Source organism: Clinocottus analis, unplaced genomic scaffold (genome assembly GCF_023055335.1).
Source record: "Clinocottus analis isolate CAN_PGR_092001 unplaced genomic scaffold, fCliAna1.0.p SCAF_17, whole genome shotgun sequence".
Lineage (NCBI taxonomy): Eukaryota > Metazoa > Chordata > Actinopteri > Perciformes > Cottidae > Clinocottus > Clinocottus analis.
The window spans coordinates 6,716,498-6,726,302 of NW_027175898.1; positions in this window are offsets into that span (position 1 = coordinate 6,716,498).

A 9,805-nucleotide genomic window follows, 5' to 3' on the forward strand; every position below is an offset into this window, starting at 1 on the left:
AAACTCAGAGCCTCTCTCCATTTTCAATCATCAGAAAGGAAATGAGATTAACAATCTAATGATGCCAGCACACACACACACACACACACACACACACACACACACACACACACACACACACACACACACACGCACAAAACAATACTCATAAGCAAATGTCCATTTATCGTAGTTTTGATTATGAGCACAGGAAAAGGCATCTTCAGTGATGTATGATCAAATTATTATTTATGATATCTCCGAAAACAGGGAGCTCTTTTTATTTGATGCGAGGATCCCGTTCTCTCAGTTTCAATTCTGCCTGCTCTGCTGTGTCCCTGTTAAATCACACAGTGCGTCGTGGGTTCACGCTGTTCCTCAGAGGTCCGGGCCTGTCGTTTCACAGCTCCCATACCTCAGACCTAAATTTACAGTGCAGAGCTTGTGGGCCCCGCTGTATTCCCCTTGTGGGTCGGCCCCTCCCCTGCTGTCCCTGACACGCATAGCAAGCATCCTGGCCCTCGTAAAGCTGACATCTTCACTAAACTATGCTAACAAGGCCGTAGTGATTTGTATATGCACAGCCCGGTGGCACGTGGTGTTGGGGGTTGGGGCGACGCAGAAGAAAGCAGGGTGGAGGGGGCGGAGTACCACCCGTGTGGTGAGGGCAGCTAATCAAAGCACCGCCACAAAGCCAAACATACATGTGCACTAACAAAAACACATATCTGAGGGTTCATATGGTGTAAGGTGACAGAGGAGGCAAACCCAGGGTCCAGTGAGCAGGCCGTGGAACATTTCAGCTCCTCGTAGCGGGAGGATTTATAGACTTCAGGCTGAATGGTTGGTGCAGGTGCAGAGTACAGACAACTGCTCTGCTCTGCCGATGCAATATATCACTGAGCAACAAACATCAGCCTGGGTGTCAACACGAACAACTCTTATTATTTAAGGCTGTGTCTTTTAAAGGTGACGAGCTTGAATGGCCGGGATGGTGCAATCAAGTTTGTGGTTTGCATTGTTACGAGAACTGGCAGCTTGAGAAATTGAAATAATTTGTTTTATTCCCCTCATATTGATCAGATTAACGATAAGCAAACAACTGATATATTCTGGAATATTGTTTCTCTCTCTCTCTCTCTCTCTCTCTCTCTCTCTCTCTCTCTCTCTCTCTCTCTCTCTCTATATATATATATATATATATATATATATATATATATATATATATACAAATTACATTGTTTTAGTCTGCATTAGTTGATCAGTATACGTCTGTTTGTCTGTGTCTATTAATACCTCTCGTCGTAGGAACCTGTCCATCGCTCACTCGCTGGTGATTGAAGGGCCCGCGTGCTCTTTTACCGCCCGATAGGTGAGGCTCGGCCTATTTGAGGGCATCGATGAGCGCAGCGGCCCAGTCGTGACCCGGCCACTGCTAATTTGAGAGACTGCAGTTAAAATTATATTACACTTCATTAAAACAGACTTCTTGTTTTATCTGTGTAGGAACGATATTCGGGAGGTGCTTGGTTAATAAGATCATTCTGCTGAAAGATCCTCAACTTTGAAGTGGGCTGTGTCGTGCGATAGAGGAAAATCTCAGTTGTGCAAAGATTTCTGGAAGGCTTTCGATAATTTTCACACTTTTTTTAAATGATATTTTAAAACAAAACCAAAGAGTTGCTTTACAGCCACGTAGATGCTCTGAGGATGCAGCCTGTCGGGTTGGTTTATTGTTTCATGTTTCTCACAAACCTCATGCTTATTTGCAAATGTTAGCTAAAACTAGAGGGTGAACCTGAAATGACCTCATGAACATCAGGATGTTAGCATTGGCAGTGCCTCCAGCACGGTTGTAGTTTAGTACTGTAATGGAAGAAGTACTCTGATACTTTGTAAAAAGTAAAAGTAGCAACATCACAGTGGGAAAAACTGTGTTGCATATAAAAGTCCTGCATTCAAAATCATATCAGTAAAAATATAAAAGCATGAACTTTAAAATAGCAAAAGTAAAAGTACTTGTACAGTTACAATTACATTATATACTGCTCGGTAGGCTCGCGATATCTATTATGATACTGTATATCATAAAGGCTCCGTGATCGAGGTCCAATTTATACTTTTTTGCATACAGAACAGTATGACTATTATAAATAGTACATACTATATAAAAATAGTAAGTATTAAAATAGAAACTTTCTTTCCACAGTCCCTCTGGTGTACCAGCATGTAATCACAGCAGCTACAACCAAATGATTTACAGTCTTGGAAGAAAAAGATTATGAAGCCTCTATGAAAGACGTAGTGTGGATTCATGGACTCACACCAAGATTAACTTTGTTCATCCAACACACATACGATAAACTCACAGGTTATTCATAAATAGAACATCACTTATCAAACATCCTTGTTCAGATTAAAAGAGTCATTGTCCACACATGTACAAGGTCAGTACAATGCAAAAACATGTTGCCTTCATACTTATATTTCAAAAATAACTTTTGCTGTAAATATCTATCAAAGGGATCATCGATTGTTTACCATAAGATGAAGTTAGCTTAAGATGATCTGTGTCACATGTTCTTTCCTGGGCAATCTCTCTCTGATTGAAAACATCTCTTTCTCTGTCTGTCTAACTGTGTCTGTGCCCGGGGTCAGCAGGTAGAGTCAGTAGAAGTGAATGAGCGAGCGCCTGATCTCCTGCGAGCGATGCTGTCAGCGTGGCCCTGAGTGGGCTGTATGGAGCTTCTGTCGGAGGGTGTCATATTTCCACGGCCCACACTGTGGCCCTCTGTCCTGCTCGTGGCTGGATCTCAATGGACCCTTTGATGGGCCACCCGAGGCCTTTCATCGTGCACCTTTCCCCAGAGCATGGGGCCCGGCGGGGTTTGCGTCGCACAACACCTGGCAGGTATGCAAAACCACGTGCCCGAGACAAAACAAAAGCCACTCTGTCAAACGTTTATTGGAAAATAATTTCCTCTCCCCCATCTTTTTGCATTCATAAAACACAGGATGGAAAAGAACAGGATGATGTTGGGCTCAAATATGTGCAGTCACAGGAGATATGAGTGAGGATGGGCAACGGGTCATTAAGGAAATCATAAGACTCACTGGTCTTATGATGAAGTGAAAGGTTATTAAAGATTGGACCAAACTCAGGGTTTGATCATTTTTCAGCTATTGAAAAATTGTACTTGTGTGTTTGATAAGGTCGCGTGTCATGTGATCATCAAATGTTTCTGCAGGAGGGCCAACGGTGTAAAATGCTTTTAAAAAAGAAAAGTGTTTGCATAGAAGTTATTATGTGGAAGCACAAACATCTCTATCCATTTCAAACCACATAAAACTAAGAGTGTACTGTAAACTGGGCAGTTCAGGTCTCATCTCACTTGGACGTCTCCAGTTCCCGTACACCTGTCCCTGCGGGTTCCTCTGCCTGTACTGTCTTTCTACTAGTTTACCCCGAATACAGTCGGCCCAACCCCCGGATCATCCTCTTCCTCTCTTATCTGCAGTTCAAAGCCTGTTGACTGAATTATCTCCGGACGGTAAGAGAGAAAGGAAACAACTGTCGGCAGCCCTCAGTCAGCCGGAGAGAAACTCTCCTCCGACAGCTGCTTGGTTAACTGGTCTTTACTGCCTAATCCCAAGGTGGAGGGATGGGAGAAGAGAGAGAGAAAGTGCAGCGTAAGGACACATCAGCGTCTGCACACGGAGCTCCGCACAGACAAACGGGTTCAGTGTTTCCTCTCGGAGAGAGCGGTGTCATGAGATAGTGGATGTTCGGAGCAGGAGCGGAAGCTGAGGTCTCAGGTTTGAGTGGCCACAGACAGCGCTTGACTGAGGTGTTGAGAGGCGAGGCGTGGTGGCCAAACCCACACCAGTACGGAGGGGAGATACAACTGCTGCGCTGAGGGGAAGAAAGAACAAGCCCCACTGGATGAGTGGAGCCTTGAGCTTAGAAAACCTGTGGTCACTGGTCATAGGTGTGTGTTTGCGGTACAGTTCTAAGTCAGTCATGTTGTTTCCATAATCACAGTTACTCAAGAGAATAAACTAAACTGAATGAATTGTAATTTTTAAAAAAAATATCTAGTGCTTCACGTCCAGAAACAGTGAAATATCACTGCATTGATTTGTTGTCTTTGATTATTTTGCTGCTATCTGTATTTCAGCTTTTTAAGTTTCATGATTTCCTCCTTGTGCGTTGGAGGCTTCTTCAAAACAGGTATGTTTGGCGTCTATTCTACTCGATGTAAGATTCCTAATCGCAAAGAGACACTCTTGTGGCTGAGCGATGACAGGTGCGGTCATGACGTGTCACTCAACTATGACACACCAGTTTCTTTACCTGCATTATTGTTTTCATTTTCATCTCCACTCTTCCTTCACGTTGTAACTATTATCAGCGGTTGGCCCGAAGCATAGTTATATGCAAACCTTACACATTTGAACTGACAAAATCAACATGACGAGTCAGCATTAACGTTTTACCGCCTTATGGCTCGACCCTTAACTACAGTATGGCCTGTTAGATACAGTTGATTTAAAGAAGCCCAAGTCCTCCACATCCACATAGATCTCCCCCCTGGCCTCCTCGTCTGTCTTGGCTCTCTGGCACACAAGGTCATCCCCTAGCCAGTCACGACACTCCAATTAAGGCGACTGATGGACGCAGCTAATTGGTAGGATTTATAACCTCCTTTTATTATGCTTTATGAGGAAGGCAAGTGGAGGGCATTACCATTTATAGGCCCCAGGCTCCATGCTGGATCACTGTCATCCACTACTGTCCAGCCGGACTACTGAATACCGCAGCAGCCTGAGTAGCTCGAGCTGGGACGTCTAAGTGTCTCCTTGTCCGATCTTGTTTCAGCTTTTGATGTCATTTGAGGGGTAAAACTAAATGCCGTACAAACTCAAAGTCAAATACGGAGGAAAACTGAAAACTGCTTGAAATATAGAGTGAAAAGGGTGGACGGAGGTAAAGGTATAGCAGGAAGCTCCACGGGGCAGGAAGGCAGGAAAAGGCAGGCAGGCATCTCATAATGAGTGTGTGGTTATTGATTGTATTGTCAGGGTGGCTGACCAGGGTCCCGTGTGCTATGGGCCCCAGTCCATCTGTGGACAATGCAGTCAGTTACAGCTCACTGCTCCGTCTAATAAAGAGCAGGCAGATTGATGTCACCAGTATGGTTGAACTCTACCTAACACTCACCAGCACCATTCTACACACACACACACACACACACACACACACACACACACACACACTCACTCAGGCATGTGTGTGTACAGTGGAACAGTTGTGAAGCGGTAAAATTTTCAATTTTCTTTTCTTTCCTTGGCAGAGAGATATTGATATATATACATTAAATATAATAATATGATATAATAGGTAATATGATTATGGGCGGAAACTAACAGTTATTGTCAATCTCAATTAGTGTGTAAATAGTTTGATCAAATTATTGTTTTGTTTTAATTACATAAAACGGCCTAAAGTGAACTCTAATTGTTTATTTTTTGGATATAAAGCAGGCAGAAAACAACCATGAAATTCTGGAATATAATGTTTTTCCTTTTCCTCATGACTTAAACAGCTATTTGATTGTGTAAATTGTGTTCCTTTGATTAACTAATCACTTCATGTACTAGTGGTTAATATAATATAACATTAAATAATCCTTTTTTTAGAAGTACGAGGAATCTCTTAATGATTCCATGCATCTCCACATTTTGCTTTACACACCTTGATTGTGAGATATTGCAGTAAAGTGTTGATAAATGCATATAAATAAACAATACTATCAAATATACATTAGCTGTGCAGTATGTTCACACACACACACACACACACACACACACACACACACACACACACACACACACACACACACACACTGACATAAAACACATCACTTGCACTTCCACATTGTGTACAGTTTCCCATGAGCTCTGTATGTACACCTCGTGGGAAAACGATGCCGCTCTAAAAGCACACTAGTTTTTGCACCTGCTAATATATCAGCAATACACATCAGTAATCATTTCACATGACAGTAGTTGGCACTCTTAGCTAACTGACTGACAGCTTATCAGGTCAGGGCCCTTCTATAAACGATGAAACAATTGCAGCCCTAATGAAGGCTCTGTGTTCTGCTGGTTAAAGTTGCCTCCTTTAGGAGGAAGTCAGCGCCTCCATCGAACATTTGGCTGCACCCGAGCCCCACAGCCCCAGCAGCAGCACGAGCGATTACTCCTGCGCAGCCAGCCAAAACACAAAAATCAATAAACAATCTCAACGTTTCTGAGGGCCTTTCGTCAGACTTAATAAATGTCTCAATCCACTGTTATGACTTCATTTTGCTTTAACGTCTTCTTCATGTGCATCTTTTACTGATCAATTAGAGAATGGAGTGTCCCTTCTGTCAAGACACATGCCCCCAATCCACTGCTGCACACACACACACACACACACACACACACACACACACACACACACACATCCCATGTCCAAGCACAAGGTGAACTGCTATTTTAACTTTGAAATGAGATACCTTTTAAAAGCACTCACTAGAATGGCTCATTAGAGGCCATGCCATTCACTGCTTTTGGGCTATTCTCCTTCTCATGTTCTTGTGTTTGGTTATTTTATCTTGTCTCAATTTGAGGTGTGGTGCGCGTGAAAGGCGTGGGTAGCGACACAAACATGTAGTCTAAGTGTGCACCATTTCCAGGCTGTCAGTGGCGATGACGACCATCGCATCTTTCTCTTCAGGCTGCTCCTGCTGTCACAGGCCCTAATCCCGTGCTGCAGGGATGACAGGTGAGTGGTGCCAGAGCCCCTGGCCTGTGACTGGAAGCTCCGGGAGAATTTCACATGCACCCCTCTGTTGTCTCCCATCGATTCTGCCACTTCCCATTATTGTCAATCAGCGCGGCACAGTCTCCACGGGAGGAGCTGTGCAGCAGGCGATTGCCAGGGCAGCGGCGTTTGGAGAGCAGCATGCTGCATGCCTGCAAGCCACTTCACCGGCACGGGGCCACCAGGGGCCCCTCTCAAGAGGCTGCCTGGGCAGGATGCCACAACTAAAACTGAAACCTCTTGCCTTACAACACATAATGCACATGGTTAAGAAGCACGGAGGGGTGAAACCTCTGGAGCAGCTTTGTGTTGACAAAAGGAGCAGCTGAGGCCTGTGCTGCAAACACAGCTTCACAGGGCTGTCAGCGGGAAAGCAACGCCGCTCTCTCAGACGTGACCGCCTTGTTAGAAAAACGACATAATAACAATGACAGGAATAATGGAACAGAAGTGAAGCACTTTTCTGGAGGTTATGGAAGGTTTGGGAGGTGGCTGCTCCATAAGTGAGCTTGCAGTGTGGCCACGTCCCCTGGTGGCTCCTGACCCTGAGTGGGGGGCCGGCGTGCCGGCGTGCAGGCGTTCTGGTCAGGCAAGCCAACCATGCGGCGGCTATATGCCCCGGAGATTGATGGGAGTTGTGCCCTCCTTCCCTGCGCTGTAAAAGATTATCCGCTCACCCGCTGGAAACAAAGCTGTGATGGAAATTCGTCTCGCATCATCAGCAACAAAATATCTACACGGTGAAGCGGGAGTCTCTCATTTTTCATGGGCTATATATTAAATAAAAAAAAGGCATTAGAGAAAAAGGGAAGGGGGTGGTCTGAGTGATAGCACTAGTTAGTATTTTTTTTTTTAAATGGGCCACTTGAATCAGGGAGATTATACGGTTTTTATTGGCTGTCAGGAAACACAACTTTCTGCGTACTTCACCCGCTGAAGCTCGTAATGCTCTGATTAGAATGCCAGCAGAAATGAAAAGGGATGGTGCTGGTGTAAAGACAGGGGAAGAGAAGCAGGACAAGTACAGATGCCCTGGAATCTGCTCCCCCTCAAATACACAAGCGGACCAACACATGCACACCAATAAAGCACACTGTGTGAATGAACAGGCTGCACACGCGCTTCAGACAGAATTTATACTCCGAGTTTCACAGTCAGATCTGGTGTCAGAGGCTGAGCCGTGCCTATTCTGAACTGGATACATGGGACACATCAAATAGAGTGTTATCTCTCGCTAAGTGAATATTGCATTCAGCTGATATGTGATATTTGAATTTCCCATTAGGGTGGAATGTGTGTCGGCGTGAAAAAACTCAGTGATGCTTGCTCATTTCAGAACAGGCAGTGAATGGAAACCTTGCTCCACAGTTGCAGCGTGTCACGGTGGTGATAAGGGTGAAGTGATGGAGGGGGACTCCTGAGGGGGTGACTGGTAGGAAAACTGACTGCTGTTGCTCACAGGGTCACCTACACAGGAGCTCACAGTCAGTTTGAAGACTAACTATCATTTACCCAAACTCAACCTGATCACTGTGATCGTGTCCAGCAGACGGAAATCGGTCATCGTATTGGCTCGAAACACTCCAGTCCATTCACGCCTGTCAATTTGTCCAAACTCGGCTTTCAATTCCCCATCGTGGAGAGAGAAAAAGAGAGGGTAACGTCAAACTCCCAAACATGACAGAGCTGGCTCTTTCTGACTTGAGGAAGCCATTGATTTTTCCTCCATTTCACCATCAATCTGGTGGAGAAGAGGTGGCTGTGGGTGCTCAGACAGCTGATGATGTGATTTGTAACCGTGGACCACCATTGAGCGGAAAGAATTGCTCTGACTCTCAACACGTGGCATCGTGACCACCGTCTTCAGCGTTCAGTCACAAGATTAACAACGAGGATCTACTGATGATCTCCAGTTGTCGAGGGAGTAATTTCTCCATCAGCCACACTGCAGCCACACTAACATTTGTATTGAACTGGGCCAAATCGGGTGTCAAATCTGGTGGGGCCTGTGTCACTTCATTGTGAAATGTATTCTAAAGCAGCAAGAAACAATCTGTCTCATCATCGAATGCCAATCACAGTTCCAAGAGCTCAAGGTGATGTTGTCAAATTGCTTGTTTTGTCCGACCAAACCCCCAAAACACAGAGACACTCAATTTACAATGATATAAAGAAGAGAAAAGCAGCAAATTCTTTCATTTTAGATGCTGGAGGTAAGTCATGTGGTGCACCCTCGCAGCATCTCTATGGATGGAAATGTTAGACCGTCGTGTCCATTTCTTTGGTCAGACTGAAATATCTTTAATACTAGATTGTATTTAATACAAATGTCATAAAAAGTTAGACATGAGAATATCGTCATGAATGTATTATTTGGGTCTCTGAGTGTTTGGAGATGAGGGCATTGTAGATATTTACGACTCCAACAGGCTAAAGCAGCGATCACACACAACATTGTTTATATGTCTCTATGGCAGTGAGGTTCTACATGATTTTATATAACATGGGATAATCTGTGTAAAGAGTACTTAGTGTTTGGTATGGCAATGCAAGCTGTACCAGGATCTGCTCTGAATTCATATTTGTGTAAGGACAACTGAGATATTCGTTCTATTATTTACCCAAATAAAGATTGGCCTGATCAAATTTAGCGTTTTCAAAAGGATCCTTAGAGACACACACTGGTAAATAATACATATTACCCTGTGTGCTGTGTTAAGAGGGTCATATAGAATAAAACACATTTAATATGTATTTGTTTTCCTTTACCTTAGACACATATTCTTCCGGACTACAATTAAAGATCACCTATTAAACGTCGGATATTATGTAAAAAAAATCATAGCCGAGTACATCTCGAAAAAGATATAGAAGGCTATGTGGGAAAAAAAGTTATCAAAAAGTCATAGGATAGTATGTCATGATAATGTTATTAAAACGTCATTGTAAAAATAC